A 14,969-nucleotide genomic window follows, 5' to 3' on the forward strand; every position below is an offset into this window, starting at 1 on the left:
GAACTTCCCAAGAGTAAATTAAAGCACATTTATTTTCCCTTCCGTTAAGATAAAATGCAAATGAAGAAAATCCAATTCGAATTAATTTCAGCAAAAGAGCAAATTATTGGCTCTTGGAATCAAGGACAGAGATGGAGTCAGCTTCAGGGACAACTGGATTCAAGATCCAAATGCCTCGGCTTCCTTCTCTTCCTTCCCTCTCTGTTTCTCTCTATATTGTGACTCCATTCTCTCCTACTGTGTACTCATGTTCTCCCATAGCTCCTTAGGAGTGGGTCCTAGTTGTACTTGAAAAATCCTGAAAATGGACTTGGCCATCTAAAGTAAGCTGCTCACTCCTTAGGCAATTGCTAAAACCATGGAGACAGGGGCTCCTGGGTGGCTCAGTCAGTGAAGCGTCTACCTTTGGCTCGGGTCATGATCCCAGGGTCCTGGGATCGAGCCCCACATTGGGCTCTCTGCTCAATGGAGAGCCTGCTTCTCCTTCTCCCTCTGCCCTGCTTTGTGCTCTCTCTCTTGCTCGCTCTCTCTTTCAAATAAATTAATAAAATAAAACCTTGGAGACAATCATATGAGACAATAGCATCTGCTGCTCCCATCAGAACACAGAGAAGAGGGAGACGGTCCTCAAGAAAAGTACCGGGCAGAGAAAGCAATAATTGTCTTATATTACTCATATTTTTTTTACTCTGTATTTTTGATGCTCTGATATCTCAGGGTCTTGCTGGCCTGGACAGACTCCCCCTCCCAGGGTTAGCCAATTCCATTTTTTTTTTATGTTCAATTAGCCAACATATAATATATCATCAGTTTTTGATGTAGTGTTCAACGATTCATTAGCTGCGTATAATACCCAGTGCTCATTCCTTGAGAGAGCAGACAACTCACCTGCCAGTGTGCATTTCACATGCAAACCACCAATGCAGGGCTCACAGCCCCATCCCCTTCTCTACTGAGCCCTTACACTCAGGCCATGATCACGCTGCCCTCATCACCCCAGGTCCGGGTACCAGACAACGAGGGGGCGGTCCTTGTGCCACAGAGTCCACTGAAATTGTTCCAACTAGCCAATTCTAACTAAGCCTGTGTACCCTTCCTTATCCATGCCCTCTCATAGAAACCACAATAAAGGACCGTGCTCACATTTCCCCTCTGCCTCCTGACCAACCCCAGTGCTTCCCCAAGTGGCTGTGCATGGTAAGCCATGCTGTCTGTTGCTAGGGATCTGTGAGCATAGCACACTTCTTTCTTCATGACAAGTATTTCCACGTCTGCATGTCTTACTCCACCTGACTGAAACAAATCCTATTTAAGAGCATCCTTAAAACACATCTGGTACAACCACCAGCCCAAACCAGAAGCTACTAGAGGAACATTTACCCTCATGAAGTTGCACTGATTCTACATTCAGGTCCCAAATTCCAAAGTAGGTTTGGTGATAAGCAAAGCGTGGGTAGGGATCAAATGCAGAGTTTGCTGGAATCAGAACATATCTAATGAAGCCATTTTCTAAAGCCAGAAACATCATACAGTGCTTATAATTGAGAGACAGACTGGGAGAAATACAAGTGGGACATTAATGGAGACTCCTATAATTCTACTACTGTAGCAGAGTGGTTACGGGGACAGACTTTGTACTCAGACTGCCTGGGTTCAAGCCTGGGCTATTCCCTCCGAAGGTGCAAGTCCTTGAATAAGGTCCAGAAACTCTGAAAGCTTAGTTCCTCAACTCTGAAATAAAGATAATATGAATGTCTGCTTTCTATCTAGATGAAGATTAAATGAGATGATCCTTGGAGAAGAGGGAAACAGGCCTGGTAAATCTTTAATGCTATCTGCTGCTACTGTTTAACTTTGTTTTTATGACAAAACAAGCTTAAGTGTAGCAAGTTAAATCATAAAATAATGTTTCTAACCCCACAGATTAGTATTTTCACTCCCTTAAAGAATATTTTCTTTTTAAGGCATTTCTAAGAATGGCACATAGCACAAAAGCCAAAAAGGAAGGGATGGACAAATATGACCACATTAAAATGGAAAAAGTAATTTAGAGTAAAATCACTGAAAAGAAAGATAAAAGACAAATGACAATGTACTACAGAAAAAAAAAATGGGCATGCAATACACATTCCAGACAAAAAGGATATTTTCTCTAATATACAAAGCTAACAAGTCGATAAGAACAAAGTGTTGGAAGGATGTGGAGAAAAAGGAACACTCATGCACTGTTGGTGGGAATGCAAACTGGAAAACAGTATGGAGGTTCCTCAAAACATTAAAAATAGAATTACCATATGATCCAGTAATTTCACTACTGGGTATTTACCCAAAAAACCTGGAAACACTAATTCGAGAAGATACATGCATCCCTATGTTTACTGCAGCATTATTTACAATAGCCAAGATACGGAAGCAGCCTAAGTGTCCATTGATAGATGAATGGATAAAGGTGTGGTGTGTGTGTGTGTGTGTGTGTGTGTATGATGGAATTATGGAATATAATGGAATGTATTTATATATACACATGTATAATGGAATATTATTCAGCCATCAAAAAGAATGAAATCTTGCCATTTGCAATGATGTGGATGGAGCTAGAGGGTATAACGCTAAGTAAAATAAGTCAGATGGAGAAAGACAAATACCATATAATTTCACTCATATGTGGAATTTAAGAAACAAAACAAAGGGAAAAAAAGAGACAAACAAGAAAGCAGATACTTAAATACAGAGAACAAACTGGGGTATGGATAAAATAGATAAAGGGGATTAAAAGATACAAACTTACAGTTGCAAAATAAACATGTCACAGAGATGAAAAGTCCAGCATAGGAAATATAGTCAATAAGATGGTAATAACGTTGTTTGGTGACATATGGCGATCACCCTTACCACGATGAGCACTGAACCATGTATAGAATTGTTGAGTCATTATATTGTACACCTGAAACACATATAACACTACATGTTAATTGTACTTTAATAAAAAATAAATAAATACAATTATGTATTGTATTTATACAATACATAATTGTATATTGTATTTAAAGTGTACAATATTTACAATTAAAAAGTTAAATACAATTTCTAAGAATGGCACATAGCACAAAAGCCAAAAAGGAAGGGATGGACAAATATGACCACATTAAAATGGAAAAAGTAATTTAGAGTAAAACCACTGAAAAGAAAGTTAAAAGTATTTTAAAAATTGTATTTAAAGTGAACATGATGCAAAAATCTAGTGGCATTGTATTTTTAAAAATACATCTGTATGTGAAATAAACACACACACACACACAGACACACACACACACACACACACACACAGGAAATGACCCAATAGAACAATGAGCTAAGAACATGAGCAGAAGGTTCTCAGAAAGAAAGAAACCAAGCAGCCAATAAACATAATTCAAGGTGCGGTGTCAGGAGAGCTTGTGGCTGCAGGTAAAAGCACCCAAATAATGACCGGTTCAGCCAGTTTAGGTTACATTTTCGCATAACAAAACATCTGCAGCAGGCAGGCGGGACCCCTTACTGGTATTGCTTCAGCTCTAAAAAACAACACGAGGGAAAAAACTTTCTATGTATTTGTCCCGTCACTCAGTCATCCAAGCTCTAAGACAGCTCCACATACTGCAATTAGATTCAAGACAAAGAAGAGGAGTTGGGTTGGTAGAAACAGAAGGTGGTAAGAACGTTCCTTTCCAGTAAACGTTCATTCAGATCTTAGCAGCTAGAGCTGTGTGTTATTGCGGACTCCAGGTGCAAGGGAGGCTGAGAAGTTGAGGACTGGTGTGTACTAAAGAATTTGGCTGGTCTTTGTCCCCAGTTTCTAACAGGCAACCCCGAAACCCTTGGAATTTCCTAAGTGAGGATGTCTTTGTTATCATGGTGGGCCCCTCCGATGGTATCTGATAGTTTAGCTAACAAGGTGACTTGATATGGTGGCTGATCATGCTAGAAAGACCAACCATATGATAGAGGGTTGGGGCTTTGAGCCATCTGATATCAGCCCAGCCTCTGGGGAGAGAAGGAGGCTGGAGACTGAGTTCAACCTTGTGGCCAATGATCAATCAGTCGTCCTTACATGGCAATTCTGGAGTTGGCCAAACACAGAGGCATAGCCCTGCCTTCATTTCAGACACCAGCTGTAAGTTCAGAGTCCCCAGGGTCACCATCTCTTCTGACAAGCTGGCTACAGATTTGGGAGTTCTAGTGACCACTTCGATAATTCACTAGAAAAACTCAGAATTCACTGGAAGCACTGTGTAGATCATTGCAGTTTTTTACTGCAAAAGGATACAAATCAGAACCAGCCAAAAGAAGGGACACAGAGGGCAAAATCTGAGGATTCCAAAGTGAAGCTTCCCTCTTCCTCAGGGATATAGTACCTTCCCAGCACATCAAAGCTTTGGTGGTGATTGGCTTTCTGTGTTTCTCCACAAAGTACTATCTGCGTTTGGTGATGGAAAATTCTTGTTGAAAGGATTGTTCTTTGAATCGTGAGGCACTTACTATTCCTAACCCATGGACACTAAATGATAGCACCCATTCCCCATCATGGTGGCAACCTCAAATTCTTTCATGTTCCCCAAGGCCCCATAAGGGCCAGTCCCATACTCCAATTGAGATCTTCCAGCTTAGATTAATCATGACTGATTACCTAGGACCAGGCACACTGTCCTTGCAAACGAAATCAGTGTTCTGTTTACAAAATAGAAGGAGAATGGATATTGGATGGGTAACTAACGGTGTTACCCAGATGCCCAGCCTCATTCTAATTAAGCAAATGAAATTTTGCACTATAGTAATGTATCACTTTTCACTAATCATACTGGCAAATGTTAAACATTTTGATAATATCCAGTGTTGGCAACATTGTAGAAGACCTGCATTCCACTTTACTTTTGGCAGGAGTGAACAATGGTACAAGTTTTCAAGAACACTTTGCCAACATCTATCAAAATTTTAACCACAATGACCCAGCAACTCAATTCCTCAGTACATACCCCAAAGAATGAAAAGAGGCACTCAAATACTTATACACAGATGTTCCTGGCAATACTATTGACAGTAGCCAAAGGTGGAAACAACACCAATGTCCATTGATAGGTGAATGGATAAACAAATTGTGGTCCATACGTATGATGGACTATTATCCAACCATGAGAGGGAATGAAGTATCAATATGTGCTACAATGTGGATGAACCTCAAAAACATTATGTAAGGGAAGGAAGCCAGACACAAAAGAACACATATCGTGTGATTCCATTTCTATGAAATCTCCAGAATAGGCAAATTTATAGATACAGAAAACAGACTGGTAGCTGCCAGGGACTGGGAGGAGGAGGGGAAGTAAATACTTAATGGATATATAGTTTTTGGAGGGATGAAAATGTTCTGAAACTAGATAGAAAAAGTGGAGGTTGCACATCATTGTGCATTGTGCATTGTATGAGTGTACTAAATGACACGGAATTGTATACACTTTAAAATGTATAATTTTATGTTATGTGAATTTCACCTCAATTTAAAAAATGAAAAAAATTTAACTGAAGACCACTATGACTTTCAGTTTGAGGAATACAAACCCTATACATTTGCACACATACATTAAGATGTATGTATACAAATATCCATTATAGCAGTGTTTGAGAAACGCAAATGACCTAAATTCATAGGAGTGGGTCTTTCCTCAAATAATATGGTATATCCACATAATGGAATACATACGGCCACTGAAAAGAATGGAGTGGATTTATATACACTGATATAGAAAAAGAGTCTTTTTTTATTTAAGATTTCATTTATTTGTCAGAGAGAGAGAGAGAAAGCACAAGCAGGGGGAGCAGCAGACAGAGGGAGAAACAGGCTCCCCCCTGAGCAGGGAGCCTGATGAGGGACTTGATCCCAGGTCCCTGAGATCATGACCTGAGCCGAAGGCAGTGGCTTAACTGATTGAGCCACCCAGGTGTCCCCAGAAAAACAGTCTTAACTGTAAAAAACAAGTGACAGATCAGGCAGATCAGAGTTTGGTTTCTGTGTCACCCGTCAGTAATTTGGGTAAGTTACATAACCTCGGAGTCTTTCCTCTTGGCATTAAAGTGGTAGTTATAGGATCCCCATTTGTCCACTTGTCATAAATAAGGTAGTGCCTAAAAAGGGTGTAGCCCAGTGTCTGGTACATTGTGGGCACTTCCGAAATGCGGATGGATGTTACCGTTGCTATTTCTCACTCAGATTGGTTTGAGTTGTACTTTCTTTGGTGGACACCCTAATTATAAGCAGCATCCCTTCTCCATCCTTGACTAGCTGCTGCTCTGGTAGAGCCCTGTGCTCTGTCCACCGTCTTGGCTGCAATTGCTGTCGACCGCAGGGGCTCCCACTCTGGGCTGGAGAGCAATCAGGGAGGACGTAACTGCCGCAGGCATCAGCTTAGGCTCGCAGCTCCGGCCCTGGGCTGCTCTCCCGCCTGGTCCTCGTGTGACGGGGCAAGGAATTCTTCCCGCAGCTTGGCGGCGGAGCAGGGAAGTGCTGGGATGCAAAGTGGCCACTGGCAAGACCCCTGCAGCTCACATATGTCTCCAGCACAGGATTACTGACCATCTCCCGGGCACTAGTACGATAGGAGGCTAAGGGGATAGAAGGTGATAGAAGGCGACGATCTCCCGCAGGGACTGCTATAACCACAGTTGTCTGGGCAGCTCAATAGTCACAAGGCTTTACCATTTTGGTGACTCAGATGCCTTCAGTGTCCGCTTCTGGGGCTCTGCTGCTAATTAATTGTTTGCTGCTCTCTTCCTTTCTCTGTCTCCATGTGCCGTGACTCCTGGGTCCTCTTGGTTGCTAGTGTCCAGCTTCAGCCTCCGAGGCTCTAGGTTGGTTTGGTTGGTCACCCCTGGGCTCTCATACAGGTTGCTGTCACAGATTGGCAGCCTGGCTCCTGTCAGCTGACCTAGGGCGGTGAGTGGGGGCACAGTGTGACGGTCACTCAGGCGGTCACTCCCTCCAGTACAGCCAAGTAGTGTGCTAGGTGCTGGAGACGGTCCTGGAATAAAGAATATCCTTTTCCACCGTATTAGAACCTGTGATATCCGAGAAGGACCCTTGGCAGCCATACGTTCCGTTCCATGAAATAGAGCAGGGGTTTAAAAAGGCGAGCCAGATAGTCAATTATTCACTTTCCCCTGGGGGGAAAGGAGATACAGTGGCTCTTTTTCAACCACATGAAATTTTCCAGCTTCCAGTGTGGCTTTGTGTAAGATATTAATTATTGGCTGGTATTTTAGGACAGCTTAGCAGATCTGAGTTTGGAAGGGAGGAGGCACGTGTCTGAGGAGAGGGCTGGAGTACCAAACGACACAGTTCGCATGACACCAGGAAACCTTGGGCTGGCCCTCAGAGACCTGAGCCTGCGTCCCAGCTCAGCCTCCAACGTAGCCTGTAAACTCAGGGAAAGTTCCAGGACCTCTGTCCCATCTATTTATGGAGTTATATTTAACATACTTAGCAGTTTCTTAAAGGTGATTATATATGAGCTCCAATATTTTTACTATTATTTATAAATCTGTCTTACTTCCAGAGCCTTCCTCTTTAAATCTTACAGGAAATGGCTCTCTCCGCCAAGAAACTAAGGAGGGTGCAAGGCTTGTGACCGGGCAGTTCAGGACCTCAAGTAAGAGGTCTCCAGGTGGAACCATCAAGATCGGAGTCCCATTTTTCTCATCTGTCATATGGCATCACCACACAACAGAACCATGATCAACCAAAAGAACTCAAGTGAGAATGAAGGAATGGTCTAAAAAGCACTTTAGAAATTTTTAAAAATTTTATTATGTTACGTTAATCACCATACATTACATCATTAGTTTTTGATGTAGTGTTCCATGATTCATTGTTTGTGTATAACACCCAGTGCTCCATGCAGTACGTGCCCTCTTTAATACCCATCACCAGGCTAACCCATCCCCCCACCCCCCTCCCCTCTAGAACCCTCAGTTTGTTTCTCAGAGTCCATAGTCTCTCATGGTTTGTCTCCCCCTCTGATTCCCCCCCCCTTCATTTTTCCCTTCCTACTATCTTCTTTTTCTTTTTCTTTTTTTTTAAAGATTTTATTTATTTATTTATTTGACAGAAATAGCGAGAGAGGGAACAGAAGCAGGGGGAGTGGGAGAGGGAGAAGCAGGCTTCCTGCAGAGCAGGGAACCCGATGTGGGGCTCGATCCCAGGACCCTGGGATCATGACCTGAGCTGAAGGCAGATGCTTAACAACTGAGCCACCCAGGCGCCCCATCTTCTTCTTTGTTTTTAACATATAATGTATTATTTGTTTCAGAGGTACAGGTCTGTGATTCAATAGTCTTATACAATTCACAGTGCTCGCCATAGCGCATACCCTCCCCAATATCTATCACCCAGCCACCCCAACCCTCCCACCCCCCACCACTCCAGCAACACTCACTTTGTTTCCTGAGATTAAGAATTCCTCATATCAGTGAGATCATATGATACATGTCTTTCTCTGACTGACTTATTTCGCTCAGCATAATACCCTCCAGTTCCATCCACATCGTTGCAAATGGCAAGATTTCATTCCTTTTGATGGCTGCATAATATTCCATTGTATATATATACCACATCTTCTTTATCTATTCATCTGTCAATGGACATCTTGGCTCTTTCCAAAGTTTGGCTATTGTGGACATTGCTGCTATAAATATCGGGGTGCACATACCTCTTTGGATCCCTACATTTGTATCTTTGGGGTAAATACCCAGTAGAAGCACTATAGAAATTTTTAAACCTCACTAATGTTGGTTGTCAGGATAAGAATAAATGGCCAGGCTAGAAAGAAAGGTAATGAGAAGTGACTGCCAAATGGCTCTAGGAGTTTTCATTTTGGAGAGATAAGAAATGTCTGGAACTGGAAGGTGGATGGCCGTACAACATTGTGAATATACTTAATGTCACTAAATTGTACACTTGAAAATATAAAAATTGTAGATTTTACGTTATTGGCGTTTCACCACAATAAAAATAAGTTTTTAAAAACGAATAAATGGTTGAACTTCCTTCCATCTATGACTGAGCTGCTCAAATCAGACCAACTCTTATACCAAGGAAACAAAAAAGTCTGGATACAGTTGTTTAGAAAACAGCCATTTGAAGACATCAAAAGAGAAAGTAATGCAGTCAGGGCTTGAGGACCAAACTCCCAGGGAGAAGGTAGATGCGTTGAGGTGACCTTGACATTCTCTACTGGGCTTTCCCCCTGAAGGATAAAGATGGATGACTTACAGCACCAGATAGCAAGATCAGTTATAAAGTTAGAGCGCTAACTTTAGCATAGCATAGCAATCGGACAAATAGACCAATGAAAGAGAATAGCGGGTCCAGAAATGACTGCATATATACTATATATATCATATATAAATATATATGATTTAGAAAGAGTAGCATGGCAAAGCTACTCTTTACCAGTGGGGAAAGAATAGCTGGGTCAACTTCATAATATATAGAGATAAAAGTACATTTTGAACCCCCTCCCAACTTAACACAAATCAATTCTAGGTGGATCAAAGTCTTAAATAGTGACAAGGAAAACAATAGAGCTTCTGGAAGATAGCATAGAAGAATGTCTTCATGATCTTGGGATAGGAAAATATTCTTTTTCTTTTAAGATTTTATTTATTTATTTGTTTATTTATTTATTTATTTATTTATTTATTTATTTGTCAGAGAGGGGGGGAGAGAGAGAGAGAGCGTGCGAGCACAAGGAGAGGGAGCTGCAGGTAGAGGGAGAAGCAGGCTCCCTGCTGAGCAAGGAGCCCGGATGCGGGACTCAATCTCAGGACCCTGTGATCATGACCTGAGCCAAAGGCAGACGCTTAACCGACTGAGCCACCCAGGCATCCCAGGATAGGAAAATATTCTTAAGAAATACAAAGGGAAAGATAATTTAGACTGCATTAAATGAACTTTTTGTTCATCAGAAGACCCCATTTAGGAGACTGAAAAGGGAAGTCTTAGAATGGGAGATATATTACAGAATATATTACAAAAAACCCACCTACAAATAGACAAGGAAAAGACAAACCATATTTTCAGAAATTGGCAAGAGATTCCAATAGGAACTTCACAACAGAGGATATCCAGATGGCCAATAAACTTCTGAAAAGTAAAAATGCAAATTGAAACCATAAAGAAACACTACCACATACTCACCAGAATAGTTTAAAAACAACAACAACAACAAAAATTGATTATACTGTGTTTTGGCAAGTATATAGAGCAACTGGATGCTCAAACACTGGGAGGATAATTTTGTCCACCATTTTGGAAAACTCTATGGCAATATCCACTGAGTATATATTCAGCTGAAATGCTTATATATGTGCACCAAAAGACATGTATGAAAAAGGGTTAGAGTTGTGCTATTTATAGTGACCCCAGACAGGAAACAACTCAAATGTCCGCCAAGAATAGAATACACAAATAAATTTATTTTTTTATAGTTCATTTATCATTTATTTATATACTTATCATAATTTAAATAAATTATAGGGCATTCCTATAATGGAATACTTTATGCAATAAAAATGAATGACCTCCTCCAAGCACAAAATGGATGAATCTCCTAAATACGAGGTTGAGCAAAGAAGTCAGCCACCAAAGAGCAGTCAGTAGGATCCTACTTATATGAAATTCAAAATCAGACAAAACAATCTGTGGTCAGAGAAGCGAGACTACTTGTTCTCTTTGGTGGGGATGATGAGTGGGAAGGGCAGGGGGCCCTTCTGTGGTGCTGGTCATGTTATAGTTCTAGTGTGGGTGGGACCGTATTGCTGAGTTCAGTTTTTAAAAATTCATGGAGCCATCCACTTATCATTCGTGCACTTTTCTGTCTATACTGCAATAAAAATAGTTTAGCCCAAAGGTAAATGTATAAACAGACAAATAAAAACAAATAGTCATCAAAATATACATAGTGGTCTCTACAGAGAAAAGTTACAAAGCAACTTTTGATCAGTAATGCTGAGCATCTTTTCATGTGTCTGTTGGCCATCTGAATGTCTTCTTTGGACAAATGTCTGTTCATATCTTCTGCTCATTTATTACTTGGGTTTTTTGTTTTTGGGGTGTTGAGTTTGATAAGTTCTTTATATATTTTGGATACTAACCTTTCATTGAATATGTCATTTTCAAATATCTTCTCCCATTCAGTAGGTTGTCTTGTAGATTTGTTGATTATTTCCTTCTCTGTGCAAAAGCTTTTTATTATTTTGATGTAGTCCCAGTAGTGGGTTCCCCTTGTCTCAGGAGACATATCTAGAAAAATGTTTCTATGGCCAATGTCAGAGAAGTTAATACTTGTGCTCTCTTCTAGGGTTTTGATGACTTCAGTTCTCACATTTGGGTCTTTAATTCATTTTGAGTTTATGTTTCTGTATGGTGTGAGAAAGTGGTCCAGTTTCATTCTTTTGCATGTGGCTGCCCAGTTTTCCCAACACTATTTGTTGAAGAGACTGTCTTTTTCCCTTTGGATACTCTGTCCTGCTTTGTTGAAGTTTAATTGACCATATAATTGTGTACTTATTTCTGGATTTTCTATTCTGTTCTATTAATCTATGTGTCCGTTTTTGTGTCACTACAACACTGTCTTGATGACTACACCTTTGTAGTATAACTTGAAGTCCAGAATTGTGATGCCTCCAGCTTTGCTTTTCTTTTTCAAGATTGTTTGGCTATTCAGAATCTTTTGTGGTTCTATACAAATTTTAGGATTGTTATAGTTTTGTGAAAAGCGCTGTTGATACATATATGTATTTGTTTTTGTTTTTGTTTTAGAGAGACAGATAGGTGGGAAGGGACAGAAGGAGGGGGAGAGAGAGAATATTAAGCAGGCTCCACCCTCAGTGTGGAGCCCAATCTCACAACCTTGAGATCATGACATGAGCCAAAATCAAGAGTTGGATGCTTAACTGACTGAGCCACCCAGGCACCCCACTATCGATATTTTGATAGGGATTTCATTAAATCAGTAGATTGCTTTGGGTAGTATGGATATATATTTTTTAAGATTTTATTTATTTATTTATTTATTTATTTATTTATTTATTTATTTAGAGACAGAAAGCATAGGCAGGGGGAGTGGTAGGTAGAAGGAGAAACAGGCTCTCCACTGAGCAAGGAGCCCGATGCGGGACTCAATCCTGGGACCCTGGGATCATGACCTGAGCCAAAGGCAGATGCTTAACGACTGAGCCACCCAGGTGTCCCAGGTAGTATGGATATTTTAACAATATTTTTTCTTCCAATCCATGAACATGGAATGCCTTTCCATTTTTTTGTGTCCTCCTCAATTTCTTTCATCAGTGTTTTATAGTTTTCAGAATACAGGTCTTTCACCTCCTTGGCTAAGCTTATTCCTAGGTATTTTATTATTTTGGGTGCAATTGTAAATGGGATTGTTTTCTTAATGTCTCTTTTTGCTGCTTCATTATTAGTGTATAGAAATACAGTGGATTTCTATATATTGATTTTGTTTCCTGCAACCTTACTGAATTAATTTATCAGTTCTGATAGGTTTTTGGTGGAGTGTTTAGGGTTTTCTATATATAGTATCATGCCATCTGCAAATAGTGGAGGTTTACTTCTTCCTTACCAATCGGGATGCCTTTTATTTCCTTTTCTTGTCTAATTGCTGTGGTAGGACTTCCAGTACTATGTTCACTAAAAATGGTGAGAGTGGACATCCTTGTCTTGTTCCTGATCTTAGGCGAAAGGGTGTCAGTTTTTCACCATTGAGTATGATGTTAGCTGTGGGTTTTCATATACGGCCTTTATTATGTTAAGGCATGTTCCCTCTAAACCTACTTTGTTGAAGGTTTTTATCATGAATGGATGTTGTACTTTGTCAAATGTTTTTCTGCATCTATTGAAATAATCTTATGGTTTTTATCTTTTCTTTTGTTAATGTGATGTATCACATTGATTGATTTGCAAATATTGAACCACATTTGTCTCCCAGGAATAAATCCCACTTGATTGTGGTGAGTGATTTTTTAAATGTATTGTTTGATATGGTTTGCTAATATTTTGTTGAGGATTTTTGCATCTATGTTCATCAGAGATATTGGCATGTAGTTCACTTTTTTAGTGGTGTCTTTATATGGTGTTGGTATCAGGGTAATGCTGGCCTCAGGATGAATTTGGAAGCTCTCCTTCCTTTTCTATTTTTTAGAATAGTTTGAGAATAATAGGTTTTAACTCTTCTTCAAATGTTTAGTAGAATTCACCAGAGAAGCTGTCTGGTCTTGTCTTGGACTTTTGTTTGTTGAGAGTTTTTTGATTATTGATTCAATTTCATTGCTAGTAATCAGTCTGTCAAATTTTCTATTTCTTCCTGATTCAGTTTTGGAAAGTTATATGGCAAAGCAATTTTTTTAATCAATTACCTTTTCATAGTGATATTGCCTAGGTTCTCTGCAACTGGGGTTCTTTGTGTAATGAAAATTTATTAAATATACTTTTAAGATGGTATTTTAGGTATAAAAATGACATGGAGGAATCTAGATGACACATTAATTTGAAAAAATGGATTTGAAAACTAGGCTCAACTACTTCAACATTATAAAGACCATGTATGAAAAGCTAACATCATACTTAGTGGTGAAAGACCAAAAAGCTTTCCGTCTAAGATCAGGAACAAGATAAGGATGCCTGCTTTTGCCACTTCCATTTAACATGGTACTTGAAGTCTTAACCAGAGCAATTAGGCAGCAAAAGAAATAAAAGGCATCCAAACTCAGCAGGAAGTATTAAACCTATCTCTGTTCATAGACAGGATGATCTTATATGTAGAAAACCTTAAAAATTAAACATACACACACTCACACTCACACTATTGAGCTAATAAATAAATTCAGCCAAGTTGCAAGAGACAAAATCAGCACACAAAAATCCATTGCATTTCTCTATACTAACAATAAACAATTCCAAAAAGAAATTAAGAAAACAATTCTATTTACAATAGCATAAAAAGCATAAGATACTAGAAATAAGCTTAACCAAGGAGACAAAAGTCTTGTACATTGAAAACTACAAAACATTGCAGAAATAAATTAAAGAAGACACAAGTAAGTGGAAAGGCAACTGTATTCATGGATTGGAACACTTAACATTAAGATGTCAATATTATTCGAAGGTATTATTTATTTAATGCAATCCCTATAAAAATCCCAATGATGTTATTTGCAGAAATAGAAAAATCTATCCTAAAATTCATATGAAATCTGAAGGGAACCTAAGTAGCAAAAGTTGAATTCTTAAACCCTACACAAAAATCAACTCAAAATAGATCAAAGACCTACACATAAGTGCTAAAACTACAAAATTCATAGAGGAAAATCTTCAGGACATTGGATTTGGCAATGATTTATTAACTATGACAAAAGTACAGGCAACAAAAGTGAAAGTAGATAAATAGGACAACATCAAAATTTCAAACTTCTGTCCATCAAAGGACATAATCAGCAAAGTGATAAAGCAACCTATTGGAGAAAATATTTCCAAATCATATACCTGATAAGGGATTAATATGGAGTTAAATGAAGAACTTCTACAACTCAACCAGTGACAACCAACTTAATTTAAAAATGGTCAAAGGACTTGAATAGATATTTCTCTAAAGAAGATACACAAATGGCCAGTAAGGACATGAAAAGATACTCAACATCACTAATCATTAAAGAAATGCAAATCAAAACCACAATGAGATACCAACTCAACCCCATGAGGATGCTTACTATAAAACAAACAAACAAACAAACAAAAACGCAGAAAATAAATGCTGGTGAGGATGTGTAAGAATTGGAATCCTTGTGCACTCTTGGTGGGAATGTAAGATGGTACAGCCACTATAAAAAATAGTATGACAGTTCTTCCAAAAACTAAAAACCAATTT

The sequence above is a fragment of the Phoca vitulina genome, unplaced genomic scaffold (genome assembly GCF_004348235.1).
Source record: "Phoca vitulina isolate PV1807 unplaced genomic scaffold, GSC_HSeal_1.0 scaffold31, whole genome shotgun sequence".
Classification (NCBI taxonomy): domain Eukaryota; kingdom Metazoa; phylum Chordata; class Mammalia; order Carnivora; family Phocidae; genus Phoca; species Phoca vitulina.